Genomic DNA, 21,505 nt, shown 5'->3' with positions numbered 1-21,505 from the left:
TTCCAGTCAATGTTATCTCCTACATGAATAGTGAATACCGGCTGAAGGCGCTGCCCAGGGAGGCTCAAACTCCTCAGAGGTCCCCCGTTGCAGAGAAACCACCATATAGGTAAGAAAAGACTTTCAAACTGACTGGCTTGTACCTAGTGCAGAGGGATGGGGTGCCCCAAAAAGAGTGTATTATTCACCAAGATTTATGTTGCCGACCCTGCTCCCCTCAGTGACTTGCAAAAGCTACTGCAGGCCCTAAGAGGAGGGAGTATTCTGCCCTCCTCCACAGATCCCGCCCTCTCCCACCTCCATTAGGGCTGCTTCCAGAAATTTCCCGGGCTGGTTTTCCACCCCAATCCGCCCCTGGTCAGCTCGCAGTGGTATGTGGCTGTGCGCTTTGTGGAGAGGAGTCTGTGGCTGTGCCTGCTCTGTGGATGTTTCTTGTAGAAGTGAGTATTATGCTACCGTCTATCAGATATTGCATGCATAAGGACAGTGACACCACATAACTTTATTTTTATCTGACTCATTTTTTATTCAGCATATCTATGATAGTTGCCCTAATTAGGGCAGTTCCCCTTTTTTAACCCGTGTCCACCATCTTATATAAGTAGAATAACAGAAGAAGTGGGGTCCCGCAATCCCAGTATAATGGCCGTGTTGACTCCTCTTGGACACTGAGACACTGTCACCGAGAATCCAGACATCATACACAAAGCCGCATGGCCAGAATGCAATTGCATCAGCTGCGCTGCCAGGCACCCCCACAGAGGTGGCTAGCTTATTTCACTGCCTCTCTCCCACTATCCAGCCCTCCTGGTGACTACATCACTGGGGTGGCAGAGCTTAAGCCTGGCCGGGTCCTACAGCTGGTGGTCAGCGCCAGTCAATGGTCCCCCTATGGGGTGGCGCCCACTAGCGGTCACATTGCTCGAATGGCCCTGACACTCGTGTATTTTAATAAATTACAATTATTTTATTGACCAATCTTCTAAAATGTAATCCACAGGTATTTTGTACACTAACAAAAGGGACAGTATCTGTGCCCGGTCTTGCTACAAATTGCCTTTTTTCTATTTTTCATAGCGCAGGGAAGCTCTATAAGGCCCCTGTTTAGTCTGATAGTTTCCACCTAAATCCGCATCGCGAATTTAGGAATTATCATGAGAGTGCGTCAACTTTCTCAAGCAGGGGTAGAGCTGTCGAGAAAGTTCTGTCCCTGTAAAAACATCACAGCAAAAATCTAACTGTATATTTTGCAAACTGCGTGCATGCACCGACGCCAGTTTGGATTAACTCCCACCCCCACTGCAAATTAAAGGGCTTGGAGTAGTTTTCATCAAAAATCTGTTTTCACATTATTTTAGTAAAAAAGAAAAAAAAACTGATATATAGAGCCCTTAAGCTGGGTATACACGGTACACCCAGGGATGCAATGAACGATCTGACGGCCGACATATCGGGCGGTCCACACACACGGAGCAATCCGGGGCCCGAACGCCCTATATGCTGCCTCCCCCCATCTCCACCCCGCATAGACTTGCATGGGGTTGTTCATCGCTTCTCCAGATTTCTTGTGCAGCATGAAAGATCTGGGGGAGGGGATGTACTTATGAGAGGTCTCAATCCCGACAGCGGAGTCCGGGCAAGGGATTTAATATAGGCATCGAAATACCTACCGCTATGTTAATCCAGACGACAGCCCGAACGAAGATAAGTCTTTGGCACCCTTAGCGTTAGCCGTGGGGAGGGGGGGGGGTTAGGGTGTCTATCGGGTTAGGGTTAGGTTTGAGGGGGAAATAAGGTCTAGGCGCCCCTAGGGGGGAGGGTTAGGCACCCCTAGGGAGAGATTAGGGTTAGGCACCCACCTGGGAGGATTAGGTTTAGGCAGCAGTAAGAGGGGGATAGGCACCCCTGGGGTGAGGTTAGGGTTAGGCACTAGGGGGATGTTAGGGCTAAGCACCACTAAGGGAGGGTTAGGGGGAGGGGGCAGGGGAAAGTTAGTGTACTTACCTGCCCCAGTCGGGATCTTCATCCGTCGGGCATACGCTGTCGGGATTTGAACCGGCGGCTAAACAGCCACCGGTATTTCAATCCCTTTCCTTGGAGGAGTGATGGACGACCCCTTGGGAGCGTGCAGTGAACGATATCATACCCACACACGGAACAATGTCGCTGCGATATTATTCCAATCCGTCGGATCGGCCGCTATATCGCTCCCTGTGTGGGGACCTTTAGAGACCAAAAAGGCAACATTTACATATATCCCAGGGCCTGTATGAAACACATTACTTAGGATTCTGTATGGCGTTATACGGGAGGAGGTCCATGGGGGGGGGGGGGTGACACCATGAGTTGCCAAACCGGGTGACACCAACCCTAGTGACGCCTCTGCATCCGTACCGGTTGTGTTCGTACAGAGTCACAGTTGTGATTTCAGATACACGTACGGAGAAGTACATGGGAAATGTGATGGGCGTTCCTGGGCGGTAACTGGGAGGTGGCTATTCAGATGCACGGAGATGGTCCTTCTTATGGGTGTTAGTGGAGTGCCGCTGAAGTGTGTGCAAACACAGGGCCTGATTTAGAGTCGTACGCTAATGCCAAAGCTGCTGTGTTTTTGTATGCGGCTGCTGTGCGAAAATATGCAAATTTCACAGACACCAAGGATTGTATTGAGACGACCACAGACAGCTTCGCAAATCCAAGTATCTGCATAGAAAGACGCAGTATCAGTCACAGTTCCTTCAATAATCAGCCTCCTGAGTAATCCTATGGTCCGGCAGAAAGGGCACACGAACTGAGATGCCAGAGACATGTGTACTGCATACAAGATCGCAGACGAAGCCTGACACAGGTCCCTGAAATGGTCGCGACACGCCTGTGTTCTTGCCACAACTCCCCGTTACCTCCCCCCAATGCACCCGAACTGTCAATCACTTTGCAAATAAATCCTCACCTAGAGCAACTATGGTAATGTACCTTAATGCATGCGCTGTGCAACAAGGACGCACGCAGTTTACTGATAATCACTCAACTGCAAAAATATCAGCATTGCGTATGTTTCTGAATCAGGCCCACAGACACATAATTACTCACATAGGAGCCCATACTCAGATGGGGAAACTGCACCTGCCACAGGGCTGATGCAAGTTGCATTGGTGCAACTCATTCTGGCGTGTAAAAGCGCACCAGCTGATTGGCTGGAGCACAATGGCTATTTCAGTGTTTATGGACACTGACAGTGGGCGTCTCAGTCCTTGCACATTCAGACGTGTGGAGGTACACCAGGGAAGGGCTTTGTAGTGGCATTTACGTAATGTTGCATATACAGTATGCGACTGGTAAAAGACGCAGACACGGATGTGCCAGAAATATATTATTATTATTATCGTTTATTTATATGGCGCCACAAGTGTTCCGCAGCGCCTTACAAAGTACATAAACAAATAGATTGATTTACAGTGACTTACTGTACAGTACAATACAATACATTACAGGACATGGATAATATACTTTGCTACATTCACGACCATAACACCCAGATAAGCAACAATGCAAAGCAATCAAGTGTTAGGTGCCCTGGTAGAGAGTAATAAGTAGATGAAGGTATAGTAAGGAGATGCACAAGAGGGTAGAGGGCCCTGCTCATAGGAGCTTACATTCTAAGGGGGAGGGACAGACAAACAGGTGAAACAGATGGGGTAGGCAGGGAGGAAGGAGTATGTAGCAGCAAGTTAAGATGAGAGCTGGAAGGCTTTGATGAAATAGTGGGTCTCTATCTGGTGATCTCTCTATTTTGACTCACAAAGTAGTCCCTCTAACTTTCTATACTGACTGCAAAAATAGACAATTTATCAAGCTCCAAAAAGCTTAGCTTAGCGTTTTGAAGTTCTCACCTGGTAGGTAGCACCACCTTTATACTGCCTTTCTGCATATTTTTGGTTGGAGAGGGTTCTTTAGATCCCTCATCGGCAGCCCATACTGCACTTGTGTGACACTCCCCCGCTATAGTGTGACACTCCCCCCCTATAGTGTGACACTCACCATGGTGGTCTGGTGGATTGGACAGGTTTGAAGAATCAGGTTCACTGCAGCAGGCGAGTTTTCTCTCTCTTTCCTGGCAGAGAGGTGAAGGACACTTGACCCCACACACAATAAAAACACAGTTTTAATAAGATTTAGTTGAATTAGACTGGAGCACTTCTAAGGTCCATTTAACGGTACCTATAAATTTATGTAAGGCATATACATCAACAACATGAATACTCCTATAAGCAAATATTCAATTCACTAAATAAAGGCCCAGATACACACATCTCTCCGCTACCCATTCCTACTTAAGAATACATACACACATTAAACATAGGCGAAACTAGACATTTGGTAATGGGTGGTCCCAGTTCCAAATACCTCGAACTTGCGTAAAGTCACAGTTTCTACTATGACCACAGATGCAAAGCATTTTCAGCAGCCTGCGACTCACAATCAGGAACTATTTTTTAAAACCTTTTTTGTACCACATTTTCATTTACTTATTCACGCTTACTGGTCCTAGGTTAGCAAACATTACTGCACCATACAAGCACACTGGGCTTGATTCAGAGCTGGATACAATTGCAGCTGCGACTGCATCTTTATGCAAATGCAAGAGCTGATGGCCTTCCTACGCTTTAAATTTGCGCATATACCTCCTAATTTTATATAAGTCAAACATGTTTGCCCATTATATACTATCTGACTGCACCGATAGGAGAAAATAAAACACAATGGCTACCACCAAAAAAATAAAACATATAAGCTTTACATGAAAAAAAAAAACACATTAGCACCGATAAGAGAAAAATAAAACACAATGACTCAAAGCACTTAAATAAAACATATAGGACCTCATTTATCAACGAGTTTTATCACTCACAACGAGTGATAACACTTGCTGTGTATGATAAATGGTGCTCCAGCCAATCTGCTCCCAACTGTCATTTTTCAAACAGGTGACAGTTGGGAGCTGATTGGCTGGAGCACAATTATATGCAACAAGTTTTATCACTCGTGACTCGTGAGTGATAAAACTTTTTGATAAATGAGGCCCGATAGGCTTCATATGAAATAAAAAAATTTAAAAAACACAAAAGATCCGCAAGGAAAAAAAATACATTGACACAGAGAAAAATACTGTAAAATAAAATGTTGACCACAGAAAAAAATAAAACATATAGGATTGGTATAAAAGAAACAAACCTATTGCCCAGTCACACTGTGCTCCCCATCCCTCATCCCATCCACACTGTGCTCCCCTTCCCTTCTCCCACCCACAATGTGCTCCCCTTCCCTTCTCCCATTCACAATGTGCCCCCTTTCCCTCATCCCACCCACACTGTGCTCCTATTCCCTCATTGCACCCACACTGTACTCCCCTTCCGTTCTCCCACCCACACTGTGCTTTCTTCCCTCATCCCACCCACACTGTGCTCCCCTTCTCTCTTCCCACCCACACTGTACTCCCCTTCCGTTGTCCCACCCACACTGTGCTTTCTTCCCTCATCCCACCCACACTGTACTCCCCTTCCGTTCTACCACCCACACTGTGCATTCTTCCCTCATCCCACCCACACTGTGCTCTCCATCCTACAATGTGCTCTTTTCCCATATTCCACCCACACTGTGCTCCCTTCTCCTTATCCCACCCACACTGCGCTCCCCTTTCCACATCCCACCCACACTGTGCTCCCCATCCTACAATGTGCTCTTTTCCCTTATCCCACCCACACTGCTCTCCCCTTTCCTTATCCCATGCACACTGTGCTCCCATTTCCTTTTTCCCATGCACACTGTGCTCCCCTTTCCTTATTCCACCCACACTGTGCTCCCAATCCTACAATGTGCCCACCATCCCACATAGTGCTCCCCCCCCATATCACATAGTGCTCCCCCCATCCCACATAGTGCTATCCCCTGCCTCCCATTCCACAAAGTGCTTTACATGTCTCCTTTCTCATAGTGCTTCCCCCAATCCCACATAGTGCCAACCCCTGCCTCCCATTCCACATAGTTCTCCCCCCCATTCCACATAGTGCTTCCCCCATCCCACATAGTGCTTTCCCTGCCCCACATCACACATAGTGCTTCCCCCAATCCCACATAGTGCCAACCCCTGCCTCCCATTCCACATGTGCTTCCCTCATTCCACATAGTTCTCCCCCCCATTCCACATAGTGCTTCCCCCATCCCACATAGTGCTTCCCCCATCCCACAGTGCTTTCCCTGCCCCACATCACACATAGGGGTAGATGTGCTGCTATAGTGCCGCTATAACGCTTCCCACTTCGCCTCTTTACCGAGGCGAAGCAGGAAGCACTACCGATGAGATGTAAGAACATCTCATCTGCCGGAGTGGGGGAGCGTTAACTCCCCGCTCTGGCGCTACCCGCTAGAGACCACAGCACATCAGCCTAGTGCTGATGCCCTGTGTCTCTATCCTGGCCGGCTCCACTGAGCATGCACGGGATCTCACAAGTATCGCGAGATCCCCGCGTGCAGCCTGGAGCCGACAGCAGAGACAGCGCTGTCCCTGCTGTGGGTATAGGGCAGCGCCACACTGTAGCTGTCGATAACGACAGCTACAGCGGGCAAAACGGTCAGATCCGGGCCGAACGGTCAGGCGACCTGACCGCTCATAAATGGCCCAGGCTATCTGCGCTGCTATCTTGTAGATAGCAGCACCAATATTGACAGGGTTACATAGCGCCTCTGTCATTTACCACCCAGACCCCCGATCATACATCGGGGAGAAGCGGTATCAGCGCACATAACGTGCGCTTGTACTGCTTCTGGGCTTCTTACATCTCCCCCATAGTGCTTATCTCATTCCACACAAAGCTGTCCTCTGCCTCCCATCCCACATAGTGCTTATCCCCTCATCCCACATAGTGCTTCCCCCATCCCACACAGAGCTTTCCCTGCCCCCCATCCCACATAATGCTGTCCACTGCCTCCCATCCCAAATAGTGCTTTCCAGTCCCATATAGTGCTGTCCCCTGCCTCCCACCCCACATAGTGCTTCCCCTGCCTCCCATCCCACATAGTGCATCCCCATCCCACATAGTGCTTCCCCTGACTCCCATCCCACATAGTGCTTCCTCTGCCTCCCATCCCACATAGTGCTTCTCCCATCCCACATAGTGCTTCCCCATCCCACATAGTGCTTCCCTGCCTCCCATCCCACATAGTGCTTCCCCTGCCTCCCATCCCACAAGGTGCTTCCCATTCCACATAGTGCTTCCCCTGCCTCCTATCCCACATAGTGCTTCCCCTATCCCACATAGTGCTGTCCCCTGCCTCCCATCCCACATAGTGCTTTCCCTGCCTCCCATCCCACATACTGCTTCCCCTGCCTCCCATCCCACATAGTGCTTCCCCATTCCACATAGTGCTTTCCCTGCCTCCCATCCCACATAGTGCTTCCCCCATCCCACATAGTGCTTCCCCTGCCTCCCATCCCGCATAGTGCTTCCCCTGCCTCCCATCCCACATAGTGCTTCCCCTGCCTCCCATCCCACATAGTGCTTCCCCTGCCTCCCATCCCACATCGTGCTTCCCCCATCCCACATAGTGCTTCCCCTGCCTCCCATCCCACATAGTGCTTCCCATCCCACATAGTGCTTCCCCTGCCTCCCATCCCATAGTGCTTCCCCCATCCCACATAGTGCTTCCTCTGCCTGCTATCCCACATAGTGCTTCCCAGCCCACATAGTGCTTCCCCTGCCTCCCGTCCCACATAGTGCTTCCCCATCCCACATAGTGCTTTCCCTGCCTCCCATCCCACATAGTGCTGTCCCCTGCCTCCCATCCCACATAGTGCTTTTCCATCCCACATAGTGCTTCCCCTGCCTCCCATCCCACATAGTGCTTCCCCTGCCTCCCATCCCACATAGTGCTTCCCCCATCCCACATAGTGCTTCCCCTGCCTCCCATCCCACATAGTGCTTCCCCTGCCACCCATCCCAGTGTTTCCCCATCCCACATAGTGCTTCCCCTGCATCCCATCCCACATAGTGCTTCCCCTGCCTCCCATCCTACATAGTGCTTCCCCTGCCTCCCATCCCACATAGTGCTTCCCCCATCCCACATAGTGCTTCCCCTGCCTCCCATCCCACATAGTGCTTCCCCTGCCTCCCATCCCACATAGTGTTTCCCCATCCCACATAGTGCTTCCCCTGCCTCCCATCCCACATAGTGCTTCCCCCATCCCACAGTGCTTCCCCTGCCTCCCATCCCACATAGTGCTTCCCCTGCCGCCCATCCCACATAGTGGTTCCGCCATCCCACATAGTGCTTCCCCTGCCTCCCATCCCACATAGTGCTTCCCCTGCCTCCCATCCCACATAGTGCTTCCCATCCCACATAGTGCTTCCCCCATCCCACATAGTGCTTCCCCTGCCTCCCATCCCACATAGTGCTTCCCCTGCCTCCCATCCCACATAGTGCTTCCCCTGCCTCCCATCCCACATAGTGCTTCCCCATCCCACATAGTGCTTCCCCTGCCTCCCATCCCACATAGTGCTTCCCCATCCCACATAGTGCTTCCTCTGCCTCCCATCCCACATAGTGCTTCCCCATCCCACATAGTACTTCCCCTGCCTCCCATCCCACATAGTGCTTCCCCTGCCTCCCATCCCACATAGTGCTTCCCCATCCCACATAGTACTTCCCCTGCCTCCCATCCCACATAGTGCTTCCCCTGCCTCCCATCCCACATAGTGCTTCCTCTGCCTCCCATCCCACATAGTGCTTCCCCTGCCTCCCATCCCACATAGTGCTTCCCCTGCTTCCCATCCCACATAGTGCTTCCCCTGCTTCCCATCCCACATAGTGCTTCCCCTGCCTCCCATCCCACATAGTGCTTCCCCTGCCTCCCATCCCACATAGTGCTTCCCCATCCCACATAGTGCTTCCCCTGCCTCCATCCCACATAGTGCTTCCCCTGCCTCCCATCCCACATAGTGCTTCCCCTGCCTCCCATCCCACATAGTGCTTCCCCTGCCTCCCATCCCACATAGTGCTTCCCCTGCCTCCCATCCCACATAGTGCTTCCCCATCCCACATAGTGCTTCCCCTGCCTCCCACCCCACATAGTGCTTCCCCATCCCATATAGTGCTTCCCCTGCCTCCCATCCCACATAGTGCTTCCCCTGCCTCCCATCCCACATAGTGCTTCCCCCATCCCACAGTGCTTCCCCTGCCTCCCATCCCACATAGTGCTTCCCCTGCCGCCCATCCCACATAGTGCTTCCCCATCCCACATAGTGCTTCCCCTGCCTCCCATCCCACATAGTGCTTCCCCTGCTTTCCAACCCACATAGTGCTTCCCCCATCCCACATAGTGCTTCCCCTGCCTCCCATCCCACATAGTGCTTCCCCATCCCACATAGTGCTTCCCCTGCCTCCCATCCCACATAGTGCTTCCCCATCCCACATAGTACTTCCCCTGCCTCCCATCCCACATAGTGCTTCCCCTGCCTCCCATCCCACATAGTGCTTCCCCTGCCTCCATCCCACATAGTGCTTCCTCTGCCTCCCATCCCACATAGTGCTTCCCCTGCCTCCCATCCCACATAGTGCTTCCCCTGATTCCCATCCCACATAGTGCTTCCCCTGCTTCCCATCCCACATAGTGCTTCCCCCATCCCACATAGTGCTTCCCCTGCCTCCCATCCCACATAGTGCTTCCCCTGCCTCCCATCCCACATAGTGCTTCCCCTGCCTCCATCCCACATAGTGCTTCCCCTGCCTCCCATCCCACATAGTGCTCCCCTGCCTCCCATCCCACATAGTGCTTCCCCTGCCTCCCATCCCACATAGTGCTTCCCCATCCCACATAGTGCTTCCCCTGCCTCCATCCCACATAGTGCTTCCCCTGCCTCCCATCCCACATAGTGCTTCCCCATCCCACATACTGCTTCCCCTGCCTCCCATCCCACATAGTGCTTCCCCTGCCTCCCATCCCACATAGTGCTTCCCCATCCCACATAGTACTTCCCCTGCCTCCCATCCCACATAGTGCTTCCCCTGCCTCCCATCCCACATAGTGCTTCCCCTGCCTCCATCCCACATAGTGCTTCCTCTGCCTCCCATCCCACATAGTGCTTCCCCTGCCTCCCATCCCACATAGTGCTTCCCCTGCTTCCCATCCCACATAGTGCTTCCCCTGCCTCCCATCCCACATAGTGCTTCCCCCATCCCACATAGTGCTTCCCCTGCCTCCCATCCCACATAGTGCTTCCCCATCCCACATAGCGCTTTCCCTGCCCCCATTACATATAGTGCTACCCCCATCAAAGTGTTTTCCCCTGCCCCACTCCCACATAGTGTATTTCACTCCTAACATTAATTTCTATATAGTGCCTTACCCCCACCCCCCAAGGTCCTCCCAGGCAGGCTACTCTTACCTGTAACAACACTGGCAGGGCTGTCTTCTGGCTCCTCTGAGTCTGTTTCTTCCTCCTGTCCTCCAGCCATGTCTGCTGCCAGGGACTGTGTGTACATGCTGAGCTCTAAGGGGGCAGGGCTTCCGTAATGACTGAGGCAGTTCAACTTACAGTAGTCCGATGAGTCATAAGGTAGCTCCGTCCCCACACCAGAGCTCACTCCTGTCCACTGTGTCCAGTGTCCATTCCCCGGCGGCAGAGTGACACTGATGCTGATGCCGAGCAGACAGAGTGCACTACAGGGGGTGGAGCTGCTCCTTGGCCACATCAATTAGATTTTTTTTTTTTTTAAATGCAGCCGCCATTCTAATGGGTGGTCCAATGCACCCCCGGACCACCCCGCAGTTTCGCCTATGATTACATACAATAGTACCTACTGTAGTTTACAGACTGTGGGGCCTATTTATGAAACCTGGGAGAGATATAAATTTGTGAGAGATAAAGCACTAACCAATCAGCTTCTAACTTACATTTTACAAGCTGTGTTTGAAAAATGACAGTTAGGAGCTGATTGGTTAATACTTCTTCTCTCACAATTTTATCCATCATTAAGCTTTAGTACTTAGACCCCTATATATGTACAGTATGTACAGAGATATATATATATATATATATATATATATATATATATATATCTCTCTATATGGTACTGTACATAACACGTTATTGCAGCAGGTGTTGTTTGGCCAAGCTTGTTGGTGCACTTACTATTTCTTAAGACCTGGGTTTTCTTTGAATACACTAGTACTGTAGGATGTAATGTAGGAGGGATGTATTTAGCTATATTGCTGTACTCCTACTTTAAGAATAATCCTCCCTCTGGCTGACCAGCTGTAAATTCTGAGGTAAATTATAGTGAATATCCGCTGAATTGCTTTTACTGATGTTATAATCTTTTGTAGGAAACTTTCCCTCATTTGATATTTCCGATTTGATATGTAAAGTTAATGATTGCTCCCAGTTTGGACTAGCTATAGGATATTTGCTGGCTCGGTTACATGACTGCCTCTGTACTATAGACCGTCTTTGTTATCTGGACTGACTGCACTGATCCTGTCTCTGTAGTATAAAAGTGTTTCTGTAATGATGACAGAATATGCAGTATGGCCGGCTCTGTAATTTAGACTGCCTCTGTACTGATGTCTTTCTCTTTATGGACCTGACTCAGGTTTCTGTGTGAAAAGTACAGCTTTAGGGATTTCTGTCTGTAGCTGAAATCTAGACAGCTGGCTGCTATTTTTTTAAATGCTTTCTGTCCTGCTTTCTCCTCCATGGGAGTCTATACAGGCCATTATATATTCATGCAGTCTAGGGGGTACATTTACTAAAGTGAGAGTTTTTAGAAGTGAGTTTTTAAAGTGATGTTGCCCATAGCAACCAATCAGATTTACTTAACGTTTAACTAGCACCTTCTAGAAGATAATAGCTAGAATCTGATTGGTTGCTATGGGCAACATCACTTTTAAAACTCACTTCTAAAAACTCTCACTTTAGTAAATTTACCCCTAGGTATCTAGGTATTGTGTGGTCTCTATCCTGGCATAACAAGTGGCTGTCAGGCTAAAGTAAGCTGTTATTGTCGAGGCAATGTGGCTGTTTCTCTCACAGGATACGGAGCAGGCCTCAATATCCTGATTGGGACCTGCTCTCTCCTAAAGGATTCAGGGCCTGATTCAGAGCCGCTCGTAAGCGGCCGCTCGTTCGCTCCGAGCGATATTCGCACAACTGCGCATGCGTATGGGTTGTAATACGGATGCGCGAACCAGTCATTGCGGTCGGAAATTGTGTGCTCGCAAAATAGCGAATGCCTGCTAATTTGAGTGACAGAATGAGGGTTTGTGGGTGGTAACAGGGGAAGGTGCTTGAAAACGTGGAGTGGAGATCCGAACGCAGGCGTGTCAAACGGTCAAAACGGGCGTTTTAAGGGTGTGCATAATTAACAAAGCAGCGTCATCGACCACGTCACTTGGTTGTCTTTTAGCCTGAGCTGCTCACATGATTGCGGTAGGATAATCCAACCACAAGCACTGCGAGCAGTTCATACGCCTTTCAATGTACTCGATTAATCTAATAAATAGCGGACATGACGTAGGATGCGAGCGGCCAGGGGGCGTTTTTAACAAAATAGCGAGTGCATGTTTCGTTCGCTCGTTCAGACATAGAGGCATCAACAGACCGCAAAGAGCGAGCGCTCTATTTAAATATCCGGCCCCTTTTTCTGAACGAGCGAGCGCAAATAGCGTCCGGCTCTGAATCAGGCCCTCAGTCCGCCTTCACTTTGTCAGCTGGGCTCCTATCATCACCTGACTTTGTCAAGGGTTATCAACCTCCTCACCGACAGCAGCCAGCCACTCACACTGTGGGCCACTCACCCTGGGTCCGCCTCTGCCTTCACTGGACAAGCTACCCCTTGGAACTGCCCCTCCACACTGACTGACATGGTGGCAGTGCTGGCCTTTTGAGTCTGAGCTTCTCCTGATTAGTGCTTCTAGAAGTTCCACCTCGCACAGCTGCCCTTCTCTGTCATGCTGCTTGCTCTCAGCTGCCCTGACAGATGGCACTTCAGTAGCGCAGCTCTTGCCCCTTGAAAGGCTACTTCAGGACATGCCTCTTAACGGTCACAGCCTGGATAGAAATATAAAAGGAGAGACTAAGGCCCTGATTCAGAGCCAGACGCTCTGACAGAGCGCTCGCTCTGAATCAGGGCCGTCCCTCCTACTTTTTGGAGCGGCCTCCTGGCCAGCTATGGCGAGCGGCCAAAATGATGGTCGCGATGGTCAAGACCATCGCGACCATCGGGCTTGCGACGAGACCCTTGCGGTAGGGTCTCGCTGCCGCAAGCCCTGGAGTGCTTTTGGCTCTATCTAGTGATGTCAGTGGGGCCGGCCCCAGACGGTAGTCGTGCCCATGGGAACGCCTTCGTCTGGGCAGCCACGCCCCCGAAACGCCCACCAAAGGGGGCGTGCTGTCAATCACCATCAATAGCACGCCCCCTTTGGTGCGAGACCCATAACGATGGCTTGGCTGTCGTTATTCGGGTCTCGCGCATGCGCACTACAGAGCCGCCTCCATCATGCGCATGCGCACTTGGGCAACATCGACCCGCTTGCGAGCACTGAGCGCTCGCAAGCGGGTCTGAATCAGGCCCTAAGTTCCAGGATGGCCCCCAGCTTTTAAGCTTGGTACACATTAGACGATGTGTACCCAGAACGACATCACCGGCGACGGGACCCGGCATGCGAGAAGTGCATACACACTTGCCGATGCCGGGTCCGACGGGGTAAGGGACATGTCTCGCTGCATTCTGCAACATGGCATTGTTAGCGATGTTGCTAGCGTCCCACAGGAGCACACATATTATGGATACACACTAGACGATGTACCAGGTATGTCGCTTCGATCTGCGGGATCATACGACATATCATCTAGTGTGTGCCCAGCATTAGGCTCTGGTGTGAGGCTTCCACAAAACTGCACTATAATGAGGGGAGATGTTTAATAAGGCTGCATGAGGCAGCTAGGCTGCAGCCTACACATATAGGACCTCATTCAGAGTAGGGGTGTGCACCGGCCACTTTTCGTGTTTTGTGTTTTGGTTTTGGATCTGGATCTTTCTTCGTGTTTTGGATCTGGATTGGTTTTGCCAAAACCACCCTTCCGTGTTTTGGGTTCTGGGTTTTGTGTTTTTGATCTGTATTTTTTTTTTAAAAAGCATAAAAACAGCTAAAATCACAGAATTTGTAGGTTTTTCTGCTCCTATGCTATTATTAACCTTAATAACTTTAATTTCCACTCATTTCCAGTCTATTCTGAACACCTCACACCTCACAATAGTGTTTTTATGTCCAAAAGGTTGCACCGAGGTAGCTGGATGACTATGCTAAGCGACACGAGTGGGCGGCACAAACACGTGACCCATCTAGGCGTGATACTGCAGTGGCAGACAGGATGGCAGTTTGAAAAACTAGGCCCCAAACTGTACATAATGCAAAGAAAAAAAAAGAGGCGCAAGATGGAATTGTCCTTGGGCCCTCCCACCCACCCTTATGTTGTATAAACAGGACATGCACACTTTAACAAACCAATCATTTCAGCGCCAGGGTCTGCCACACAACTGTGGCTGAAATGATTGGTTCGTTTGGGCCCCCACAAAACAAGCTGGCAATTAATCTGTCCCAGCACAAACTGGCTCTACGGAGGCAAGATGTCATCCTCATCCTCCTCATCCACCGATTCCTCACCCTCTTCAGTGTGTACATCCTCATCCTCACAGAGTATTAACTCGTCCCCACTCAAATCCACCACCACAGGTCCCTCTGTACGTTCTGGAGGCTGGTCTCCCTGGAAGAGCTGATAATTCATTTTGATGAACATCATCTTCTCCACATTCTGTGGAAGCAACCTCCTACGCCATTCGCTGACAAGGTTCCCGGCTGCACTAAACAATCTTTCGGAATACACACTGGAGGGGGGGCAACTCAGGTAAAATACAGCCAGTTTGTACAGGGGCCTCCAAATTGCCTCTTTTTCCTGCCAGTACAGGTATGGACTGTCTGACATGCCTACTTGGATGCTGTCACCGATGCAATCCTCCACCATTCTGTCAATGGTGACAGTATCATATGCAGTGACAGTAGACATGTCAGAAATTGTTGCCAGTTCCTTCAGTCCGGACCAGATGTCCAAACTTGGTCCTGCCTGCCCTGCATCACCACCAGCGGGTTGCTTAGGATAGCTAAGTTTTTTCCTGGCAGCCTCAGTTGCGGGAGAAAATGAAGAAGGAGCTGTTGACGTCCGCTTCAGCTGACAGTGTGTTCACCAGCAGGTCTTTGCACCTCTGCAGGCTTGTGTCGGCCAGAAAGAGAGACACCACATAGGCTTTAAACCTAGGATCGAGCACGGTGGCCAAAATGTAGTGGTCTGATTTCAACAGATTGACCACCCTGGAATCCTGGCAAAGTGAATGAAGGGCTTCATCCACAAGTCCCACATGCCGAGCGGAATCGCTCCATCTTAGCTCCTCCTTCACTTTCTCCAGCTGCTTCTGCAAAAGCCTGATGAGGGGAATAACCTGACTCAAGCTGGCAGTGTCTGAACTGACTTCACGTGTGGCAAGTTCGAAGGGCTGGAGAACCTTGCACAACACGGAAATCATTCTCCACTGCGCTTGAGTCAGGTGCATACCCCCTCCTTTGCCTATGTCATAGGTGGATGTATAGGCTTGTATGGCCTTTTGCTGCTCCTCCATCCTCTGAAGCATATAGAGGGTTGAGTTCCACTGCGTCACAACCTCTTGCTTCAGGTGATGGCGGGGCAGGTTCAAGAGTTTTTGCTGGCGCTCCAGTCTTCAGCACGCAGTCGCTGAATGGCGAAAGTGGCCAGAAATTTTTCAGGCCACCCAAAGCGTCTCCTGCACGCCCCTGTCGCTTTTCAGAAAATTCTGCACCACCAAGTTTATTGTGTGAGCAAAACATGGGACGTGCTGGAATTTGCCCAGATGTAATGCCCGCACAATATTGGTGGCGTTGTCAGATATCACAAATCCCCAGGAGAGTCTAATTGGGGTAAGCCACTGGGCGATGATTTCCCTCAGTTTCTCTAAGAGGTTGTCGGCGGTGTGCTTCTTACTGAAACCGGTGATACACAGCGTAGCCTGCCTTGGAACGAGCTGGCGTTTCTGAGATGCTGCTACTGGTGACGCTGCTGCTGTTGCTGCGCAAGGTGATACATCTACCCAGTGGGCTGTCACAGTCATATAGTCCTTAGTCTGCCCTGTTCCACTTGTCCACATGTCCGTGGTTAAGTGGACATTGGGTACAACGGCATTTTTCAGGACACTGAGGACACTTTTTCTGATGTTTCTGTACAGTCTCGGTATCGCCTGCCTAGTGAAGTGGAATCTAGACGGGATTTGGAACCGGGGACACACTACCTCCATCAATTGTCTAAATCCCACTGCACTAATGGCGGATACCGGACGCACGTCTAACACCAACATAGCAGTCAAGGCCTCAGTTATACGGTTTGCTTCAGGATGACTGCTGTCGTACTTCATCCTCCTCGCTAAGGACTGTTGGAGGGTCAATTGTTTAGTAAAAGTAGTGGTGTTCCTACTTCGTCTCTGGGATGATGAACGACTCCCAGCAGCAGCAACAGCAGCAGCAGCGGCAGCAGGAGGCGTAGCAATGCAGGATCCTCCGGAGGAATCCCGGATAGGAGAGTCAGTCATGCCAGTGACATGGCCTGCAGGACTACTTCCGATCCTGACTAAGAAGGAAATTGACGAGGAGGGAGTTGACGGTGTGGTTTGCAGGCGCTTGGATACAACAGGACAACGGGATTTAGGTGTCCCTGGACTGCTTACGGTCTTAGCCAAAGTTTCTGAACTTGACAGTAACTTATTATGAACACGCTGCAGGTGCCGTATAAGGGAGGATGTTCCTAGGTGGTTAACATCCCTGCCCCTACTTATTCCACCTTTACATATGGTACATATGGCAAGACAGTTGTTGTCCGGATTTGGATACAAATATTGCCAGACCAAAGAGTTGGAATGTTTGGTCTTCTGCCCAGGCATGACCGTGATGGGCTTTTTCATCCCACGGACAACAACTGTCTCCCCCGGAGCCTGATTTAAACAAACCACATCACCATCAGAATCCTCCTCGCCAACTTCCTCCTCAGCGCCAGCTACACCAGTATCCTCATCCTGTTGTACTTCAACAGTGACATCTTCAATTTGCATATCAGCAAGTGGACTGTGGGTGCTCCTTTCAGCACTTGCAGGGGGTGTGCAAATGGTGGAAAGAGCCACCTCTTCCCGTCCAGTGCTGGGAAGGTCAGGCATCGCAACCACCATCACACTTGGACTCTCCTTGGGGATTTGTGATATCTTCTTAGAAAGCACAGTTCTTCGCTGTGCTTTTGCCAGCTTAACTCTTTTGATTTTTTTAGTGGGAGGAGGGCTTCCATCGTCATGTGAAGCTGAACCATTAGTCATGAACATACTAGGGATCGACCTTAGCCGTTCCTTGCCACTCCGTGTCGTAAATGGCATATTGGCAAGTTTACGTTTCTCTTCAGATGATTTAAATGTTTTTTTCAAGGTCATTTTCCTGAACTTAGTCATTTGGGATTGTATGTGCCCTCTACTATGACATTGGGCATCGGCCTTGGCAGACGATGTTGATGGCATGTTATCGTCTATGTCATGACTAGTGGCAGCAGCTTCAGCACTAGGAGGAAGTGGTTCTTGATCTTTCTCTATTTTATTTTTATCGGAGAAAGTTTGGTCCTCCATTTATGTTATATCGATTTGATATATACGTGCGGCTAAACACAGAAAATATTTTTTTATTTTTGCTGGAGAGTAGTGCACTTTGTGGGTTACACCACCCTGTAAGAAATGAGCCAGCCGGCTCCTTACTTATGGGACACAGGCGCACGCTTGGCGCTGCTCCTTTGTTGATGCACGTGCGGCTACTGCGCACACAATTCACAAACACAGAAAAAATATTTAGTTATTTGGTTTGGAGTGTACTTTGGGGGTTACAGCACCCTTTAACGGTCAAGCCAGCCGGCCCTTTACTTATGACACAGGCGCACGCTTGGCACTACTTTGTTGATGCACGTGCGGCTACTGCGCACACAATTCACAAACACAGAAAAAATATTTTGTTATTTGGTTTGGAGTGTACTTTGGGGGTTACAGCACCCTTTAACGGTCAAGCCAGCCGGCCCTTTACTTATGACACAGGCGCACGCTTGGCACTACTTTGTTGATGCACGTGCGGCTACTGCGCACACAATTCACAAACACAGAAAAAATATTTTGTTATTTGGTTTGGAGTGTACTTTGGGGGTTACAGCACCCTTTAACGGTCAAGCCAGCCGGCCCTTTACTTATGACACAGGCGCACGCTTGGCACTACTTTGTTGATGCACGTGCGGCTACTGCGCACACAATTCACAAACACAGAAAATATTTTTTTTTTGGTTTGGACTGGAGTGTACTTTGGGGGTTACAGCACCCTTTAACGGTCAAGCCAGCCGGCCCTTTACTTATGACACAGGCGCACGCTTGGCACTACTTTGTTGATGCACTTGCGGCTACTGCGCACACAATTCACAAACACAGAAAATATTTTTTTTTTTGGTTTGGACTGGAGTGTACTTTGGGGGTTACAGCACCCTTTAACGGTCAAGCCAGCCGGCCCTTTACTTATGACACAGGCGCACGCTTGGCACTACTTTGTTGATGCACGTGCGGCTGCTGCGCACACAATTCACAAACACAGAAAATATATATTTTTTTGGTTTGGACTGGAGTGTACTTTGGGGGTTACAGCACCCTTTAACGGTCAAGCCAGCCGGCCCTTTACTTATGACACAGGCGCGCGCTTGGCACTACTTTGTTGATGCACGTGCGGCTACTGCGCACACAATTCACAAACACAGAAAAAATATTTTGTTATTTGGTTTGGAGTGTACTTTGGGGGTTACAGCACCCTTTGACGGTCAAGCCAGCCGGCCCTTTACTTATGACACAGGCGCACGCTTGGCACTACTTTGTTGATGCACGTGCGGCTACTGCGCACACAATTCACAAACACAGAAAAAATATTTTGTTATTTGGTTTGGAGTGTACTTTGGGGGTTACAGCACCCTTTGACGGTCAAGCAAGCCGGCCCTTTACTTATGTCACAGGCGCACGCTTGGCACTACTTTGTTGATGCACGTGCGGCTACTGCGCACACAATTCACAAACACAGAAAAAATATTATTTTTTTAGCACTTGGGGGGAGCACCCCTGATGGACAGAGCACCCCCTGGACAACACTACAGCACCCCTTTAGGACTGGGACACTGCACAGGACTTTGGAGTGGACACAGCCCCTATGGAGAACTGACTGCACACCACAGTCCAGCTAGCCCCTATGGACTTTGAAGTAGTGGACACAGCCCCTATTAACAACAGCAGCACAGCACAACACAGCCAGCCCCTATGGACTTTGAAGTAGTGGACAACAGCAGCACAGCGCAACACTACTCTGCACTACACTACACAGCCCAGCCAGCCCTAACTCCCACCCTCCCTCTTCACTGTCCACAGCCGAGTGAGAAAATGGCGCCGACGCGGGTACCTTATATAGGATCCAAAACCCGCGAGACCCGGAAGGCGGGATGATGACGTTTTGCCTCGATTTCAGATCCGAGTCAGGCGGGAAAAGTCGAGCCTGACTCGGATCTGACTCGGATCGGGGGGGCTCGGATTTCAGAAATCCGAACCCGCTCACCCCTAATTCAGAGCCGGTCGCACAGAGCGTGCGGTCGGTCTGAATGAGGGGAGGACGTCTTGAATTTTCAAGACGTCCTCCTTTGCGGTGGTAAGGCTGTGGGTTAACACCCACAGCCTTGCGACCGCCTAAGGTGATGGACGCGATGGTCAAGACCATCGCGACCATCGGGGCTTACGACGAGACCCTAGGGTAGGGTCTCCCTTGTCGTAAGCCCCGGAGAGCTTTCGGCTCTGTCTGAGCCGGAAGCTCTCCACTGACATCACTAGTGATGTCAGTGGGGCCGCCCCCAAATGGTAGGCATTCCCATGGGAACGCCTCCGTTTGGCCTGCCACCCCCCCGGCCCGCCTTCCAAACGGGGCGAGCTGTCAATCAACATCGACAGGTCGCCTCCTTTGGATCGAGACCCGCTACAACCGGCGCTGTTGGTCGTAGCGGGTCTCACGCATGCGCACGACGGCACCAGCGCCGTCGTGTGCATGCTCTGTGGGGGGCCATCGACCCGGTCCGAGCGCATCGGCGCTAACGACCGGGTCTGAATGATCCCCATAGTTCACAATAAACCAAAATAAAAAGAATGAAGGGATGTCCCAATTTTGGGGGTATCACACTTGCACATGCATGACCTGCTGGCAGTTAGTAAGCACTGGAAGTGTAGTGATACTGTAGCTATCGCTATCATTATACTTACATTCTCCACTGTGACACCATCTTATTGGACGCTTTGTCCCAGCAACAGACTCTTGATAAGTTGCCCAGAATTAACATATAAAGTCATCATGAATAATTAGCAGCAATAAGAGATGTTATTTAATGAGGAACAAATCCTGAAAATTTTAAAAAATATGCCCCATAAACCGATCTATAATTCAAACATGGGAGTTTTAAACTACATATAATACAGTACCAGTTCAATTGCCAATGAAATCTGGTTTAAAAACTATCAACATTATTTTAGTGAGATGTTGAACACATTAACCAATAAATCAGCAGAAGAATGTTGCCACTTGTAGCCGGCAATAGTACAAGTCTTTCCATTTTTTCTCTTCACAAAACAAAATATTGTTTAAATTGTGCCAAATATTATTTGCCATGCTAAGTGTTACCATGGCCAGATTAAGGTTTGTGGGGGACCCATGACAACTGACTTGGCGCCCCTGCCAATAAAATTGTCAATAAGATATGCTGGCAATGTTATTACAAGGTATAAAGTGTAAATGTTTCCAGCACCACAGATGTGTTAAAAACATACTGAAATGCCCCCACTTCACATTATGCCCCACAGAAACTCCATATCACATATGTCACACTGAAACTCCATATCACATATGCCCCACATAAATTCCATAACACATATGCCCCACAGAAACTCCATATCACATATGTCCCACAGAAACTCCGTAACACATATGCCCCACAGAAACTCCATAACACATATGCCCCACAAAAAGTCCATATCACATATGCCCCACAGAAACTCCATATCACATATGCCCCACAGAAACTCCATATCACATATGCCCCACAGGGCTCCATATCACATATGCCCCACAGAAACTCCATATCACATATGTCCCACAGAAACTCTGTAACACATATGTCCCACAGAAACTCCATATCACATATGCCCCACATAAACTCCATATCACATATGCCCCACAGAAACTCCATATAACATATGCCCCACAGGGCTCCATATCACATATGCCCCACAGAAACTCCATATCACA

Source organism: Taudactylus pleione, unplaced genomic scaffold (genome assembly GCF_031769625.1).
Source record: "Taudactylus pleione unplaced genomic scaffold, aTauple2 ptg000556l, whole genome shotgun sequence".
In the NCBI taxonomy this organism is placed as follows: domain Eukaryota; kingdom Metazoa; phylum Chordata; class Amphibia; order Anura; family Myobatrachidae; genus Taudactylus; species Taudactylus pleione.
Note: the sequence above shows the minus strand (reverse complement) of the source record.